We start from the raw sequence: 18969 nt of genomic DNA on the forward strand, positions 1-18969 counted from the left end.
TCAAGAGGACATGAGTTCAAATCTGAATTAAGACATTAACACTTCCTGGCTGTGTGACCCTGGGCAAATCACTAAATTCCAATTGTCTTAGCAAAAAAAAAAAAAAAAAAAAAAAAAAGGCAATAACAATCATTATACTGCTTTACTGCTTTGTGTCAAATAAATCCATAAACAATTCCTAGCCTACTACATTTTTTTTTAGCATTTAGGGATACAACAATAAGACATAATAGTCATTGTCCTTAAGACCTTATATGTAATTGGATGAAAAATACATGCAAACATTTTTACACAAAAAACCTCACCAAAAATAAAAACAAAATAAATATAAGGCAAATTTCTTAGGAGGGTAGAGTATGTAAAGAAAAACTCTAGAAATTGAAAGATCAAGAGAGAGTTCTTGTAGAAGATAACACTGTAGCTAGATTGGAAGATAGCTTAGAATTCTAAAAGGTAATTTAGTGGTACAATGGATAAGAAGGGGTTGGAGGCTGTGTGCAAAAACAGAGACTGGATATGGAATGCATTGTAAGGAAAATAAAACCAATTTGGCTGAATTGTAAATTAATAAATAGCATTAAATGAGAAATAGAATAATTTGTATTTCTTCTAAAAAAATGGTACTCCCAGGGGCCAAGATAATGGAGTAAGCTGTACATTGCCATGACTCTCCCATATTCATTTCCAAACAACCATAAAATATCCCAACCAGACAAAAATGGGGCAAAATAATATTTGAGTCCAAGAACATTGGGAGATCAGCAGAAAAGCTCTGTCTCACTGGGGTAAAGGAAGCACATAGTCCAGAATAGGAAGCAACTCAATAAGCCAGCAGAAAGCTCCTCCTTAGCAAACCAGAAGGATATCCTGAACCCCAGCACATAGATAGAAAAATGGCAGAGTATAGCTCACAGAATTGCCATGTCCTTCAACATAGCCCTAGCCCAACAGGTAGACACTAACCTTACAGATACCTGAGCAAAAAGGTGTCTATTGGCAGCTAGACCATTACATTCTTTAATGTAATCTTGAGGAAATGCAGAAATACCTCACCAGTTGGAGTACATGCCAGATATTAGCATTAGGACCCTGCCTTGGCATCAGGTAAGCTGCCAAAGACTTGTGGCTTCCAGGAGTACTAGGCAACCTTCTAACCACCACTTCATCCCAGCACCAAAAACAGGGTTATACTTTGTGGGCCTCAAGGCAGCATCAGTTGAGCTTCAGGTCAATAGGCAGGGCTGTAGCCCCCTAGCACAAGAAGAGTGGTATAGACTCTAGGAACAGTGTTAAATTTAAAAGAAAAGAAAAATAATAGAAAATGAACAACCCCCCATACACACAAAATTAGAATCTGACCATAGAAAGTTATTATGCTGACAGAGAAGATCAAATACAAATTCACAAGAGAATAATAATGTCTAAACATCTATGAGAAAAGCCACAAATATAAATGAGAAGTACTCTCATGCCCAGAAAACAGTAAGAGTTCAGAAAGGATAAAAAATCAAAAATCTAAAAATATTATAAGAGAAGTAGAAGAAAAATTGGGAAAAGAAATGAGAATGATGGGAATTGAGAAAAAAGTTAACAGCTAGGGGAACAATAATACTTAAAAAGTAAAATTGGCCAAGTGGGAAAGGAACAACAAAATAGAATTAAGCAGGGGGCAGAGCCAAGATGGCGGAGAAGATACACAGAATCTGTAAGCTCCCTTCTTCTCTCATTACCAATTAGTTAAATCAGCCTCAAAAATAACGCTGGACTGATAGAAACCACAAGGACTGGAAGCACGACTTACCAGCTGAACAGAATCTGGAGTTTCAACAGAAAAGGTCGGTTCCCAGGGGAGGAAGAAGAAAGGCCAGCACAGACTGTTAGGTGCTAGCACACTGCACTGAGCAGACTGGGGAGGGCTCTGGGATCAGAGAAGCCACTGAGATAGAGGAATCTGACACAGGATGTTAGCTCTTCTCTGCTTATAAAACAGCAGTTCAGAAGAGAAATTAAGCCACTTTAAAATATAAAGCCAGAGCCTAGAACCATCCCAATCTGGAAGTGACCTAGCAGGTCTTGGCACAGCTGTGAAGCCGCCTTCTGCTGTTCCGGGCTTCACCTTGGGGTAAAGAGCCTGAATAGCCAGGACACAGGCCAAGGCAGCCTCTAATCCACATAGTGCCAGGCTTGGCCTAAGGCTGTGGAACTCAGCCACAGAAGTCCCAGAGAAGCAGAACCTTTGAAATAGGGACCACGGTTTCTGGGCAGACACTTCCAGTCTGAGCACAGGGGCTTTTCACATCAGCTGCTGATATCCACACCCCACAGGACACATTGGCTGGGCTTTGTGTCACCTTTACTGTTCAGTCTTAAACCTCATGGAAGTCTCTAGGACACACAGTGGGGTTCTTTACTGGGCAACCCTCACAGCTCAGCCATACTAATCACCCCTGAAGCACTTCCAGGGAGGGGGAGGGGAACTCTCTCCCAGAGCTCTCTCTTAGCTCAGGCACAGGAGCCACTGCAACCATCTGGACTGGAAGGAAGCTGCTAAAGAAATAAATAAATAAACTTCTTACCCCAAGGGCAGACCCCAACAGATTTTTTTAACCATGAGTAAAAAGCGAAAGAGAACGATCGATTCCTTCTACATAGAGAAAGAGTGTGTATCCAACCCCGAGGAAGTTAATAGCAGAGAGTCAGCAGATAATAGCCTAAAGGGGAATGATACCTGCCCCCCATCACATAACTCTCTCCTTGAAGAGACTATTAAAAAGTTAAGAGAGTTTGAAGAAAAATGGGGAAAGGAAAGAGAAACTATGATAGAGAAGAACAACGTTCTGAAATTGGAGTTGGAAAAAATAAAGAATTCACAGGAGATTCAGGGAAACAAAATTTGTGAATTAGAAAAGGTTAAAATATCACAGGAAAGTAGGATTTCTGAATTGGAAAAGATAAAAAAGTCTCAAGAAAGTAGGATTTCTGAATTGGAAAAAGAATATAATTCTCTAAAAAAAAATTAGGGAAATGGAAAAAAAATTCAATAGAGCAAAATAATTCATTTAAAAACTCAATTGGGCATTTACAAAAAGAACTAAAACATGTGAATGAAGAAAATAACTCATTAAAAATCAGGATGGAACAAATAGAAATGAATGATTCATTGAGAACCCAAGAATCAGTCAAACAAAACAAAAAAGCTGGAGAATAATGTCAAATACTTACTGGGAAAATCTATAGACCTGGAAAATAGATCTAGGAGAGATAATCTGAGGATCATTGGACTTCCTGAAAACTATGACCAAAAAAAGAGCCTAGATTCTATTTTACAGGAAATTATCAAAGAGAACTGTCCAGAGATAATAGAAACAGAAGGGAAAATAGGCGTTGAAAGAATTCATCGAACACCTTCTGAAAAAGACCCTAAAAAAAGAACTCCATGGAATATTGTGGCTAAGCTTCAGAATTACCACACAAAGGAAAGAATATTACAAGCAGCTAGAAAAAAGCAATTCAGATATCAAGGGGCCACAATAAGAGTCACTCAAGATCTGGCTGCCTCCACATTAAAGGATGGATGGGCCTGGAACCTGATACTCCGAAAGGCAAAAGATCAAGGATTGCAACCAAGAATAAACTACCCAGTTAAGTTTAGCATTTTCTTCCATGGAAGAAGATGGTCATTTAATGAAACAGAGAAATTCCATTTGTTTCTAAGAAAAAAACCAGACTTAGGAGGGGAAAGGGACCTGTAGGTGCCAAAAATGTTTGTGGCAGCTCTTTTTGTTGTAGCTAGAAACTGGAAGATGAATGGATTTCCATCAATTGGAGAGTGGTTGGGTAAATTATGGTATATGAAGGTTATGGAATACTATTGCTCAATAAGAAATGACCAACAGGATGAATACAGAGAGGCTTGGAGAGACTTACATCAACTGATGCTGAATGAAATGAATAGAACCAGAAGATCGCTGTACACTTCAATGTTGTATGAAGATGTATTCTGATGGAAGTGGATATCTTCAATATAAAGAAGATCCAACTCACTTGCAGTTGATCAATGATGGACAGAAATAACTACTCCCAGAGAAGGAACACTGGGAAGTGAATGTAAATTGTTAGCACTACTGTCTATCTACCCAGGTTACTTATACCTTCAGAATCTAATACTTAATGTACAACAAGAAAATGGTATTTACACACATATATTGTATCTAGGTTATATTGTAACATATGTAAAATTTATGGGATTGCCTGTCATCAAGGGGAGGGAGTAGAGGGATGGAGGGGATAATTTGGAAAAATGAATACAAGGGATAATGTTATAAAAAATTACTCAAGTATATATACTGTCAAAAATTTATAAATAAAATAAAAAAAATAGAATTAAGCAAAACAATCCCTTAAAATTTAAAATTGTGCAATCTATGAAATATCAAGAATAAATCAAATAAATCCAAAAAAATGAAAAAAATAGAAGAAAATATAAAATATTTCATGAGAAAATATAATGTTTCTGGCTAGATTTCTGAAGCTTCTCTGAATGGTCCTTGATCTCAGCAGAATAATCACCACTAGAATAGTCAGGAATAAAGCCCAAAGTCTTTATTGTCTCCTTCAGTTTCCCAGTCTGTGCCAGCAATCTCAGTCAGTCAGCCAGTCTATAGTCTCTCATCTCTTCCAGTCAGCCAGTCAGCCAGTCAGCAGTCTTTACATCTCAGTCTCTGGCTTTGGCCAGACTCTGATTTCTAAAATACTCTATTACAATTATATTCATTATATTGAGTATAAGCCAATCATTATATAACTAGGGAACCATTATCTTATCAATTCCACTGAGTTAAAATCTTGTTGTAAGATTACAATAATTATAATGAATCCTTAGTATACCTTTTCAGAGTTCCTGCCCTCTACAAGAAAACAACTAATTTGGAAAAAAAATAGACAATGTCTTTGGAAGGAATCTTTGGACTACCTGAAGTCAATGATCAAAAGGAAGACCTGGCAAGAATCTTTTAAGAAAATTATAAAGGAAAACTGTCCTCATGTCCTGGAATAAGAAAGTAAAATACGCACTGAAAGAATTCACTAATTTTCTCAGGAAAGAGATCAAAAAATAAAAACTTCAAAGTAAATTAAGCAATCAAATAACCCATATCCCTTAAATGTGGCAAATTAACATTCTTCCAAATATTTAAAAGACTGGAAAAATGATGTTATTATCAAGAGCAATAGGGGAATTAGGAAGAAAGGAACATTTTGGCAGGAAGATAATTATTTTAGTGTTAGATATTTTGAGATTAAAATGTCTGAATATTGAATAGCCATTTGGAGATCTAAGGTTGCAGGTCAGATGAGATTTCAGAATTTGCTAAATAAATCTGTGAATCATCTGTAAAATGATGATTGAATTCATGGGAGCAGATAAAAACCCAAATAGTTTAGAGAGAGAAGATTCAGAACTGAATCATGGGCAATTTCAACAGTTAATACCACAATTTAGATGAAGATCCATTAAAGGTAACTGAGAAGGGCAAATGAGATGAAGGAATGAAATCCATCTATAGAGTGAAGATCTAGAGTGAAGAGGAGGTTGCAGAGTGTGATCAACAATGTCAATTTTTTTTTCAGGAAATCCAAGAAGGATATGCATTTTTAAAAGATCATTAGCAATTAGGAATTTGTGATGACTTTGGAAATTATCAGTTTTAGAAATTTATAATACAACTCTTCAAAGTCACATATAATACAGACAGATGAAAATTATAGTATATAGGCAATTACACTCCCTTATATCAGTTGGCTCTCATACTTTTGTTTCTTTGTTTTTGGAAGAATTGACAAGACAGATTGATTCCACTTATTGTAGTAATTTTTGAAGAAGATTAAAAAAAAATACCTGAATAGTTGTGCCTTTTAAGTTGGCTGTAGACAAATATGAAAATTTACTAACCTGATAAGGATTGTTAGTGACAATTGCTGTCTTCCTGAACCCCAAATGAATTAATTTCTGTTACTGATTGTTTAAATACATAACTATGAAAATCAATATGAAATCCATTAATCATTTCAGTGAATGCTTAAAAAATAAAGGCTTTTACCTCATTATTTTATTTTATTGAATATAGTTGTAATAATAGTAGTAATTATAATAATAACATTTTAAAAATTTGATTAAGCATGTTGCCATGAAATGGGTATCAATGGCCAGTTAGAGGAATTGTAAAAGGGGTGTTAAATATCAAGGAATTTGTGAGCCCTAAGCTAACTGGAAAAAAAAAAAAAAAACTAGCAATAACCTGAAATACTGACCACTGGAAACAATGATTAGATTGGCTTGCCTCCAATAAGACTTAATTGTTCCTATGCATCTAAAAAATAGAAAGAGTGATACATGGTTTTAGAATACCTTGACTTATGTCTATTTTGATGATAAGTTTGGCAAGGAAGACAGTAGGCACAGTAGCATTTTTTCATGTTCTGATCAAGAAGTCAAGTTACATTGGAATAGGTCAATGATTCCAATACTCTACTGCTAGAAACATTTTCATTGTAGATGGTATAGAGCACTAAAAGGAGCAAACCATGATTATAAATAAAATGGCCTGAAGATATTAATTCCTATTATGAACCAGTACTACAATATAACATTGAAAATTAATCTTACTGTGATAATCAAAAACTTTATTCTATTTCTTTTCATTGACATCCATAGCTCCAGATTATACAACAATATATTGCAGATCAAAGCATGAAAATTATTTTAAGCATATTCACTTTTAAACCCAGATTAGAAGAGCAGGAATAAAAGAATAATTGAATTTAGAGAAAAAAAACCTGAAAAATCAGGCAATTTTTCAATGTGTAGATAGATACATTTACGTATATATATGCATATTTATATATATTTGTGTGTATGCATAAGTGTATCATGGATCTATATAATTGAACAAAATAATGAAAATGTGAGTTAACTTCTAACCAGTGTGTGGCAAGAGCTAAAACAGAGCAGACTAGATATAGGAGAGTTAGGACACAAACAGAAGTTTGAATAATTTCAAGAGGCAGACAATACCTGCAGGCAGACATCTACCCCGTCCCTTCTAAGAAGAAAGGCTTAAAGCTGCTGATGTGGGTGCCATTTATTTAAATGAAAGGGTTGAGCCACAACATTTCTTCGTCTTGAGGAAAGTTTCATGGTTGGGATTTCTTGGGGCAATACAGGTGTCTTTGAATCCTGGGGAAAAATAATTTTCTCAAGTATTGGGAGTTATGATTACTGTGTGGGGCACAAAATCAGAGTTCTATGATGGGATGAGGAAAACAACACAATAACAGACATTTTGAACAAATGGTAGAAGTCCCTGGGAAATAGGGATAACTAAATCCTCTAGTGAATACCTGGTGCTGGTCCAGCAAAACACATAGCCAGATAATGATATACAGAGTAAAAAGGATTATTGTTATACCAAGATGAGGACACAGTCTGCTTGCTGGACCTTAGCTCTAGGAAATAGGTATCTCCAAAATATTTTGACAATCTGATATATTTGAAAACCACGAGCAAATTATTTAAGTCCATTATGGTTTTGTCTAGTTTTATATTCATGATCATCACTGGAAAAAATGGAACTAGATATTGCATTCCAATATAAAAAGGATAATCATATTAAAACATAATATTAACACCATCATTTAAAGTTATGACATTAATAAAATTGGTTCTATAAAGTACATTAACTGCTTATTTATTTTATGGAAATTTTCTTTAATGATACATGAGGTGCTGGTGCTAGTGTGGAAGACTTGAATTCAACTCCTATCTTATAAACTTGCATTGCAATATACTCTTGTGTAAGTCATTTAACTTTTTTCTGCCTCAGTTTATTTATCTGTAAAATTAGTGTACGATAAGCCCTTATTTCATAGGGTTCTTATGGGGATCAAATTAATTAACATATGTAAACATACACAAAGCATAAAGCTTCATATAAATATATTAGTTTATTACTATGGAAAAACCTCATTTTATCTAATTTCCCTTATTGTGTACCAAATAAGAACAGAAACTGAATGATTTGAATTTGAATCTTGAGGTCAAATTGAATCAATGGATTAAAACAACATTCAGATTTTATACATTTTAATATAGCTAAAATGTGAATAAATTCATTTGATGCATGGGAGAGTCTTTTTGGTGAGAGGGAAGAAGGAATGATAGGCAAAAAAAAGAAAGAAAAGAGTGATGAAACAATAAATAAGCAATAAAAAAAAAAAACAGAAGTTCACAAGGGATCAGAGACATGAACAGGGTTTTGTTGGTACCATCGTGTTAAATAATACACATGTACATACATCCACTAACAGAATTAAATATCTTATCTACTTGAATTGATACATTCTGAGAGTCATCTTTGAAGTCATCTTTTCTTTATTTGGCAAAAGAATGTAGTTCCTTAAAACATCTTGAGAAGAAATATTTTTTCTTCTTCAATACATTGTTACTGTTATTTCTGTTAAACTCAGCTGACATCAATTTAATTCAATTCTATAGATAGATAGATAGATAGATAGATAGATAGATATAGATAGATAGATTAGATAGAGATATAAATATAGATATTTACCAAACACTAAAACATTTCTGAGCACAGGTATAGTTGCTGGAGAGAAAAAGAGAAAAATAAAACAATGATTGCCATCAAAAATTTACATTCTGGCCCTCTGCAGCAGCAATGTGGGCAAGGAAGCAGCACTTTTTTTCCTTTCTTTGAGCTCTGTGGTAACCTCTAAAGACAGCAGGAAGAAAGCAGAACGAAGTGGAAAAAAAGTAGACTGGAATTTAGCAGATATGTGCAATCCTTGTATTTGATCTTTCTCCAGCCACAATATGTTAGCATAATAGGAATGCCATGGAGCCCTTAGCACCCAACAACATGAAGCTTGTCTTGGTTCACAATAAGCAGCATTTTTTTTGAGCTGGATGAGAAAGGTTTGGCCCAAGTTTTCTTTTTTTTTTTTTTTTTTTTTTTTTAAATTTTTTTTTATTATATATATATATATTTTATAATATTATCCCTTGTATTCATTTTTCCAAATTACCCCCCCTCCCTTATTCCCTCCCCCCGACGACAGGCAATACCATACATTTTACATGTGTTACAATATAGTCTAAGTACAATACATGTGTGTGAATATCATTTTCTTGTTGCACAATAAACATTAGAATCCGAAGGTACATGCAACCTGGGCAGACAGATATTAGTGCTAACAATTTACATTCCCCTCCCAGTGTTTCTTCTCTGGGTGTATCTACCTCTGTCCATCATTGATCAACTGGAAGTGAGTTGGATCTTCTTTATGTTGAAGATTTCCACTTCCATCAGAATACATCCTCATACAGTATCGTTGTTGAAGTGTACAGTGATCTTCTGGTTCTGCTCATTTCACTCAGCATCAGTTGATTTAAGTCTCTCCAACCCTCTCTGTATTCCTCCTGCTGGTCATTTCTTACTGAGCAATAATATTCCATAACTTTCATATACCACAATTTACCCAACCATTCTCCAACTGATGGACATCCATTCATCTTCCAGTTTCTAGCTACAACAAAAAGAGCTGCCACAAACATTTTGGCACATATATGTCTCTTTCCGCTCTTTAGTATTTCTTTGGGATATAATCCCAGTAGTAGCACTGCTGGGTCAAAGGGTATGCACAGTTTGATAACTTTTTGTGGCCCAAGTTTTCTTGCAAAACCACAATAGGATAGTGATGTCAGTGGCCCATGTATACTGAAAAGGCAAGTCATTTTCTAATTTTTTGACTTGATGCTTCATTGTCTATATAATCAGATGAAAGATGTCCATCAACAACATCTGGGTGATGAAGAGAAATAAGCTAACATTTCTTGGCAAGGGGATTCTTACCCTGAAATCACTTAAATTCAGTTCTAGAATGAAATTTTCAACATGGAGAAGTATGGTGGGGAAAAGATTGCAATTATTCTGATGGATACTCAAGGTGCATTTGAGAGTCATTCAACAATGGAACTTTGTGCTTTTATATTTGCCCATAGTACAATAACTAGCTCTATCCTGATTTATAGTCTCTCCCAAAACATTCAGGAGTATGACTTAACAATACTTTCAGCTATGGTCTTCTGGTAATTGATAAAATTTTCCAAAAGGCCTTCCAAACTTTTCTGCTTGTGATTCAAGACTGGAGTTTTCCTTATAACTATGGGCTCGAGGGAGGATTGACATTTCTAGAGAATCATTTCCAGGTGAAGGAGCAGCAGCATAACAAAATTCAAAATGTTTGAAATTGCATTCACTTGTGTTTCATCAACATCAACTATTTTCTCCTCTTACATCCAAGACTCCAAGTGGCCATTAGTTCAAAATTGGGAGATGACATTCATGAATTCAAGAATAATTACAGGCCTTGATATTATTTGTGTTAATCAGAAGTAAGAACCTACCTTTTTGGAGTTTCAGCCCTCTACACAAACTACTGCAAAAGAAATATGAAATCAGATATCAGACCATGGACCAGTTTAAGAAGAGAAAGAAGATTGCAGAGAGAATCAAGGACTTCAGCTTGCCATACGAAAGTGGGTTGTACAGTGACTTCTCCAAACACAACACAAAGATGTTCAATTTCTTCCACAAACAGGCTGTGATCTCCAGCTTCATTGTGCTGCTCTACTTGAGTTTGGGTTTCAAACACTTGTCATTAACATTGTCAATCAGCTCTGCAGCACACTGGACCTGATGCTCATAAACCTGCTGCTCTGGGTCAGTAGCAAGAGTCAAACAGTACCATCAACTCTAGCATCTTCTTTGTCTTTGGGCAGGTTACTCTTGCATGAGTAATTCATATCACGATGCTTTTGAGAAAACAGGGTTCAGTCTGCAATTTATGAATAAAAAATGCCAATAAAGGTAAGGATTTGACCAAAGACTTGCTAAGACTGACTCAATGGATCTCTTGACCAGGCCTTCTGCAAGCAGAGGGAAAATTGGAACATAGGGTTTTGCATGAGTCAGTGGTAAAATAGTATCCTTGCATATTTTTCCCCCTGAGACAATTGGGGTTAATTAAGTGACTTGCCCAAAGTCACACAACTAGGAAGTGTAAGTTTCCAAGTCACATTTGAACTCAGGAACGCCTGGCTTCAGGACTAGTTCTCTATCCACTGAGACACCTAGCTATCCCTTGCATATTTTTGAAAATAAAAGGTTCAATAAAAAATGGAATAATAGGATAAGGATATTGGAGGCAAATACAAACATTGGGTAAAACAAACAAACAAACAAAAAAACATGATGAAGTGAGCCTTCAGTCCACAAGCAAATTAGAGTTCAGCTAAACAGTGATTGCTAATAGTTTAGTCAGTCAGGTATCAGATTACATTTAAGTGTTTATATCTCTTAATTTTTATATCCAAACAGCTGCTTTGCTTTAAACACCCAGTGTCCTCAGTGTAAAACTCAGTTAAATACATCAAGCCTGAACTAGCCCCATAAGCCTTGGTGACAGAAAGGAGCCCATCTGCTTGTTCAACGAGCTTTATATAAAGCACATGGTCTTATTTGCTAGCATTTAGAGATTTGACATATTGCTCATGGTAGTTCAACCATGGCCTATTTATTCTTTCAAAGCACTCTTTATGAGAGAAAATAAACCTGAAGGAAATGTATGTATGTGTTCATGATCCTTAAAATTTTAAGAAAACTGTAACTGCTGAGTTAATGTGCTCTGAAAAAAGCATAAAGGATTCTTCAAGGATATAAATATATATGTATGTATATTAAAATTCTCAGTCCACTGAATTTTAACTCATCTACTGAAGTGAACCTGTGGTTTCATCAATACAAATATTCCCTCCGCCCTTTAGTCATATCAAATTTTTGTTTGTGTCCTCCAATAAATTCATCATAAGGGGATTAGCTATACCTCGACATTTGGAGATCTCCAGTCAGTTTTCCTAATACCATGAGTATAATACTAAGCAAAATAATTATACTTGAGTTCTCTTGAATTCTCAGAAGGGGACCAGCTCATCTCCATTTACTCTCATGTATTTCTCTAATGGCATCATTTATACTATTTGTTCAATAGAATTATTTTTCTTCAGCATATTGTCATGGACTCATATCTACCATACATCCCCACATTGACCTTTCGTTGAGCCTCAACTTCAGTTCTTCAGATGAAACATTCTATTCCTAATACCCATATAACATCATAAGAACATTGCTACTAAAATGTAGAAAGAAAAATAAGTAGAGTTGTTTTGCTTCTTTTTAAGATGTTGATTAATTTTTTTATTCTCCTAAATAGGTGTATTTGATATTTCTGCCTTTCTGCATTTGATTATGAGGCTGTTATGACCTATTACAGGTTTGCCTTTTAGGTGCCATGAACTACTGAGAAAAATAAATATTCTTTTCCCTTCCCATTCAGTTTTTTTTCCCCAGGTGTCTATCATATCTAACTTTTCTAAAATGCTATTCACCTCCTTTACTCCTTTCTTGTTTATGTCATGAATAAACTTATCTAGTTCTGAGAGAGGAGGTTGAGGTCCCCTATTAGTATACTTTTATTTTTTAATTCTTCCTGTAATTCATTTAATTTTTCCTCTAAGAAACTTGATGCTATGCAACTTATTGCGTATATGTTAAGTGTTGATATTATTTCATTGTCTATGCTATCTTCTAGCAAGATGCAGTTTCCTCCCTTATCTCTTTAAATTAGATTTATTTTTGTTTTTGCTTTTTAAAAATGTGGATTGCTACTCATTTTTTTATTCCTTCCTTCCTTCCTTCCTCCCTTGCATTTTTCTTTCTTTCTTTCTTTCTTTCTTTCTTTCTTTCTTTCTTTCTTTCTTTCTTTCTTTCTTTCTTTCTTTCTTTCTTTCTTTCTTTCTTTCTTTCTTTCTTTCTTTCTTTCTTTCTTTCTTTCTTTCTTTCTTTCTTTCTTTCTTTCTTTCTTTCTTTCTTTCTTTCTTTCTTTTCCTCTCTTTCTTTTTCCTTTCTTCCTTCTTTTCCTATCCTTTTTTTTTTTTTTTTTTTTTTGCTTTAGCAAAAGCATAATATGGTCTATTCCTTATCTTTTACCTTTACTCATTGTTTCAAAGGGGTTCTTTGAAAACAGCACAGTGTAGTATTCTGGTTTTTAATCCACTGTGCTATCTGCTTTTATTTTATGGGAGTGTTCATCTTATTCATATTCTGTGGATTTTTCTTTATCCTATTTTTCTTTTTTCATATACTTTAAATTTTTTTTTTTGCCCTGCACCTCCTCAAAGAATTTTGTTTCTGCTTCCTTCAATCTACCCTCTCTTCTATTAGCACCCCCCCATATAGATACATTTTCTTTCCTCTTTCTCATACTATTTTCTTATAAGGCAAGATAAATTTATATATCCAACTGAGTGCATCTTATTTATTCTTTAGAACAAATCTGAAGAGAGTAAGTCTAAACAATCCTCCCCCTCTCCCTTTGATTCCTCTGCTGTAATATGTCTTTGTAGCTCTTCAAGTAATTTATTTTACCCTATTCTGCAACCTCCTTTTCTCATCTCCCATTACAATAACTATTTTCACCTCTTATTTTTATGTCATCATATCAAAGTAAGCTTATAGCCTATATACAGTCTATATAAACCCCTTCTAGCTCTTCTAATAGAGATAGAGTATTCCAATTATAAGTATGATCTTCCCATTTTAATCTTTATCCCAAATTTAAGATTGTATCCCAAATTTAATCTTAATGAATAACACATTTTTCTTCACTGTTTGCTTTTTATACATCTCTTGATTCTCGTATTTGATACTAAATTTTCTGTTCAGCTCTGTTTTTTTCAAGAGGAAAGGTTGAAAGTTCCCTATTTCATTAAATATCCATCTTTTCCCTTGAAAGATTATGTTCAGTTTTCTTGGTTAGTTTAATCTTGCTTTTAATCTAAATTCTTTGCTTTTTGGAATATGACATAGAAGTCCTATAATATAGAAGCTGCTAGATCCTGGGAAATCCTGACTTGTCTCTTTAATGTTTGAATTGTTTGTTTCTGATAGCTTGCATTATTTTTCCCTTGATAGACTAATGTTGGAATTTGATTCCAAATTCTAGCTAGGTGATACAGTGGATAAACCACAAGCCCTGAAGTCAGAAGGACCTGAGTTCAAATCTGATCTCAGACACTTAAGAATGCCTAGCTGTTTGACCCTAGGCAAGTCATTTAATCCCAAATGCCTCAGGGGAAAAAAGAATTTCACTAAATTATTCCTTTGAGTTTTCATTTTAGGATCTCTTTAATGAGCTAACTGGTGTATTCTCTTAATTACTACTCTCCCTTCTGTTTTTTGTTTTTGTTTTTGTTTTTAAGATATCAAATAGTTTTCTCACTAATTTCTTGAAAGGTGATGTCCAGATTATTTTTTGATAACCACTTTCAGGCAATTCGATAATCATTACATTTTCTCTCCTGGATCTATTATCTAGGTCAATTTTTTTTGCAATGGGATATTTCATATTTTCCTCTATTTTTTCATTCTTTTGATTTTGTTTGATTGATTCCTGATGTTTCATGGAATCATTAACTTTCACTAGCCCAGTTAATTTTTAAGTTAGCTTTTGTACCTCCTTTTCCATTTGGTCAATTATACTTTTAAAGGAACAGTAGTTTTTTTTTTCCGTGTATTTTTGTCCACGTGACCAAATCTAATTTCATATAATTGTTTTATTATTTATTTTTATTCCATGAATAGATTTTTTTTGAGCTTCTTTTCCCAAGATGTTGACTGTTTTTTTTTTTTTTTTTTTTTTTTTTTTTCATTATTCTCCTGTATAATTGTCATTTATTGTTATGGGCCAGAACTTTAAACAAGGTGCTAAGTCACTGGAATTGATAGAGAAAATGATTAAGTACTTAGTACTTATTAGAGTTCACACCTTTAAGAGAGCATATATAAGGAGAAGCCCACAAGCCCTCTCTTGGGGCCGAGTCAGATTCATTCCATTTTCCACCTTTATTCTGGCTGGAGGCTTTGGATTCAGAGGGAGCTAGAGGAAGAAGCTGAAAGAGACAAAGGACTAGCAGCAAGAGCTCTCAGAACCAAGGAGAGAGATAGGCCTCTAAGAAAGCTAATAGGGCTAATTTGAAAGAGGCAACAAAAGATATGGATTTTAACTCCTGCCTGAATTTGAGGTGATTATTGAACTTAACTGAAACTAAGTCTGCTTCTAGAAGTTCCCCAAGAAACCTGCTCCCAGAGAACATTACACTTTAGAGAAGAACATTACATTTTGGCATCTGAACGTGGGACCAAGAACCTTCATCTGTGATGCAGAAATCAGGGTGAGTACAACAAGGAAACTTTGTTAAAGGGCTAAAGTAGAATTTTATTTAAAATGGGACAGATGTTTCAAAAACAGCCTTCTGTTTCTCTTCAAGGAAAATGTGTAGAGAGCATTGTCAGACTTATGAAAAGCCAAGGTCTGATTATAATTTGGGAACAGATCACTGAACTTTTAGAAACTGTACAGTACACATCTCCTTTGTTCTCTGTGGAAAAAGAATTGGATCTAGAGGAATGGAAATTAGTAGGAGAGCAATTATGTCAATTCTACAATAAAAATGGACCTGACTCAATTTCCAAAGATACATTTAATACATATAATTTATTACAACTTGCTTTAGGAACTTATATAAGTTATAGATTAAGGAAAAAGAAGAAAGAGCAGGAAGGGAAGGTGCCAACTAAACTAGATGAAAATGATGAAGAATCAGATAAGAATGGAGTTAAGTACAATTCTGATCATGGCATTTCACAACAGGAGCATTTCCCCTCCCCTGACCTACTCCCCTAAATTAACGCTTTTTGGGTGGAAGGAGAAGGAGGAGGGGGAGAGGCAGTGACATAAACAGAATCACCTGTGAAGCAGCTTAAGACAAGATTGCAAAGGCATTGGTCAAGACAAAAAAATGAAGGACGGGATGTATCTGATATTATAAATGTATACCCTGTGATTGAAGAGCTTGATTCTTCAGGTCAAAAAAGGAGAAGATATATTCCTTTTGATTTAGAAAAAAAAATAAAGATTTGAAAAAAAAGTTGCACTCTTTATGGGGATATTAAGATGTTACTAGATTTTTCTTATGAATCCTAATCCCTAGTAATTGGAAATGCATAGCAAGGACATGTTTAGAATCTGGACAAAACTTGTTGTGGCTTTCAGAGTATCACAAATTATATAGGGATTAAAGCCAGATGCAATAGGCAAACACGAATTAATGTACAAGTCACTTACAACCAACAAGCAGATGAAGGTCAGTATGGAGAGAATTCAGAACATATTAATTACCCCACAACAGCTTATGAGCAGGTTGCAACTGCCACAACAAAAGCTTGGGGTTCCCTCCCTGGATAAAAAGATCAAGGGGAAGCCTTCACAAAAATACAGCAAGGTCCCAATGAACCCTTCGCAGATTTTGTGGGACATTTGCAAATAGCTATCACAAGAACCATTGGAAAAAATGCAGATACAGAAATAATTACCAGACATCTGGCTAAGGAAAATGCCAATGAGGTTTGCAGAAGAATTATATGGGGACTACACAAAAATGCTCCTTTAGAGGAGATCATAAAATGCTGTGCCACAGTGGGCATAAATGCTTATTAGACCCAGACTGTGATGAACATGGGAAGACAGGGTCCCTCTTGGCAAGGGACTTCTAGAGAGAATCATCGATGTTTTCAGTGTGGAAAACTAGGACATCTGACATCCCAATGTAGATATAGAGATAGAGTGAGAGGACAGGGTGAAAGAATAAAAGCCAAAACCCTATGTCCAAAATGCCACAAGGGCTTCCACTGCACCTCAGAATGCAGATTGACCCAGGGAAATGAGTGGTGGGGCCCAGCTCCAAGATATTATGCAAAAGACAGGTGGGGCATTGTGACTGCTGAGTTTACAACCAGAGAGTCTTTAGAAGATCAGGACTCTAATGTGATCAGTCAGCAGAAAAGCAATCACATGGCAGAAAGGGATTACATGATCAACCAGCAGAAAAGCAATCAGATAGCAGAAAGGGATTACAATTGGGGCAAATACAAGCTTTTTAAACCAACAGGGCAATGTCCAGTGCAAACAGCTTCAATACAATTGCCAGATTATGAGGAGAAATCCCCAAAGTGGTAAAATACAAGGGAATTATATAGGTTAACTGCTGGGAGAAAGGGTTTGCTTATATTTCTACAGATGGAAAAAGAATCAAATGGGTGCCAATGAGCCATATTTCCCTTTGTCCATCAGAGAGAGACAGAAAAAGAGAAAAATCTGGAAACAAAGGAGAAGACTTAACAAAATCTGCAGGATTCATTGGATTCCCTAAGGCAAGATGAGACTGTTGCAGGACTTGAAAACCAGCAGGAATCATTGGATTCCCTAACACAAGATGAGGCTATTGCAGGATGTCAAATCTTGCAGGCATTATTAGATTCCTGGCACATGAACCAATGGACAATGGATTCCGTTTGGACTATTTCTAGGACTTATGGACATGTATAAATCCTCTTGTTGATTTGTTATTGTTATGTCACTTCTAGCCTGTGTTATGTTACTATGTGCCTATGTAACTTATGTATTTATGTGTAATACCTCCCATATTGATGGATTTATGTATATGTGTTTTAAGTGAGCCCCCTCAGAAATCCGCTAATCTGATTTGATTTCCCATTTCTTTTGGTGTTTTCATCTACCTTTCTGAAATGTCAAGAAGGGCATGATCACCTCCTTTTTATAGTGTTTTCATGTCCTTTTTTGAGCAGTCAGGGAAGGTGTGTTACCCTTCTTTTGGGGGGTTCTCACTTCCTTGAGAAGTCAGGGAGGTCATAACCACCTATGTTCTAAATCAAAAGAAAGAGGGAGATATAGGCCAGAAATTGAAACAAGGTGCTGGAATTGATAGAGACAATGATTATGTACTTAGTACTTATTAGAGTCCATATCTTTAAGAGAGCATATATAAGGAGAAGCCCACAAGCCCTCTCTCGGAGGCGGAATCAGATTCATTCCATTTTCCACTTTTGTGCTGGCTAGAGCCTTTGGATTCAGAGGGAGCTAGAGGCAGAAGCTGGAAGAGACAAAGGACTAGCAGCAAGACCTCTCAGAAACAAGGAGAGTATAGGCCTCCAAGCTAAGCTTAGAAAGCTAATAGGGCTATTTTGAAGGAGGCAACAAAGGATTTGGATTGTAACTCCTGGCTGAATTTGAGGTGATTATTGAACTGAACTGAAACTAAGGTTGCCTCCAGAAGTTCCTCAAGAAACCTGCTCCCAGAGAACATTACACTTTAGAGAAGAACATTACAATTTATTTTCCTAATTTTTCTTTTACCTTTCTTATTTGATTTAAAAAAATATTTTTCAAACTCTTCTAAGAAACCTTTTAGGCTTGACACCAATTCACATACCCCTTTAATTCTTCACATACAGTCATTTTGATATTGTCATTTTCTGAATTTGTGGTTTGATCATCCCTGTTGCCATAGTAGCTTTCTATGGTGATGGCTCTTTTTGCTGATTTGCTTTTTACAGTTGAGCTCTGTTTCTGGGGCACAGGGGACACTGTCTCAAGCATTTTGAGCTAGAGGCCTAGGATCCTATTCACTTTTTTTATGCACTGAGGCCCAGACGCTGACAGCTTGTCCACTGCACTGAATATCCTGGATTAGTCATGTATGTTGTGCTTTTGATGGCAGAGAATTTACATTCTGTGCTAGGGCTGGAGGTCTCACTGCTAGCCTGCCATGTCACTAAAATGCTATACTAGTATATAGAAACTCTAGTTGCTGATCTTTGCTGTGGCTAAGAGTCTTCCAATGTCTTGCTGCTACATCACCTACACTGGACTGTGTTCCCCTTTTACTTAAGTGAGAGAGAACGTTGCTTACTTCCTCTT

The 18969-nt window shown here is 35.5% G+C and overlaps 1 pseudogene; it reads right to left on the bottom strand.

The window, feature by feature from the left end:
• Positions 1-18648, bottom strand: part of LOC141551387 (ectonucleoside triphosphate diphosphohydrolase 4 pseudogene) — a 74892-nt pseudogene extending 56244 nt beyond the window's left edge.
• Positions 18649-18969: the final 321 nt, after the last annotated feature.

Source organism: Sminthopsis crassicaudata, chromosome 1 (assembly GCF_048593235.1).
Source record: "Sminthopsis crassicaudata isolate SCR6 chromosome 1, ASM4859323v1, whole genome shotgun sequence".
Lineage (NCBI taxonomy): Eukaryota > Metazoa > Chordata > Mammalia > Dasyuromorphia > Dasyuridae > Sminthopsis > Sminthopsis crassicaudata.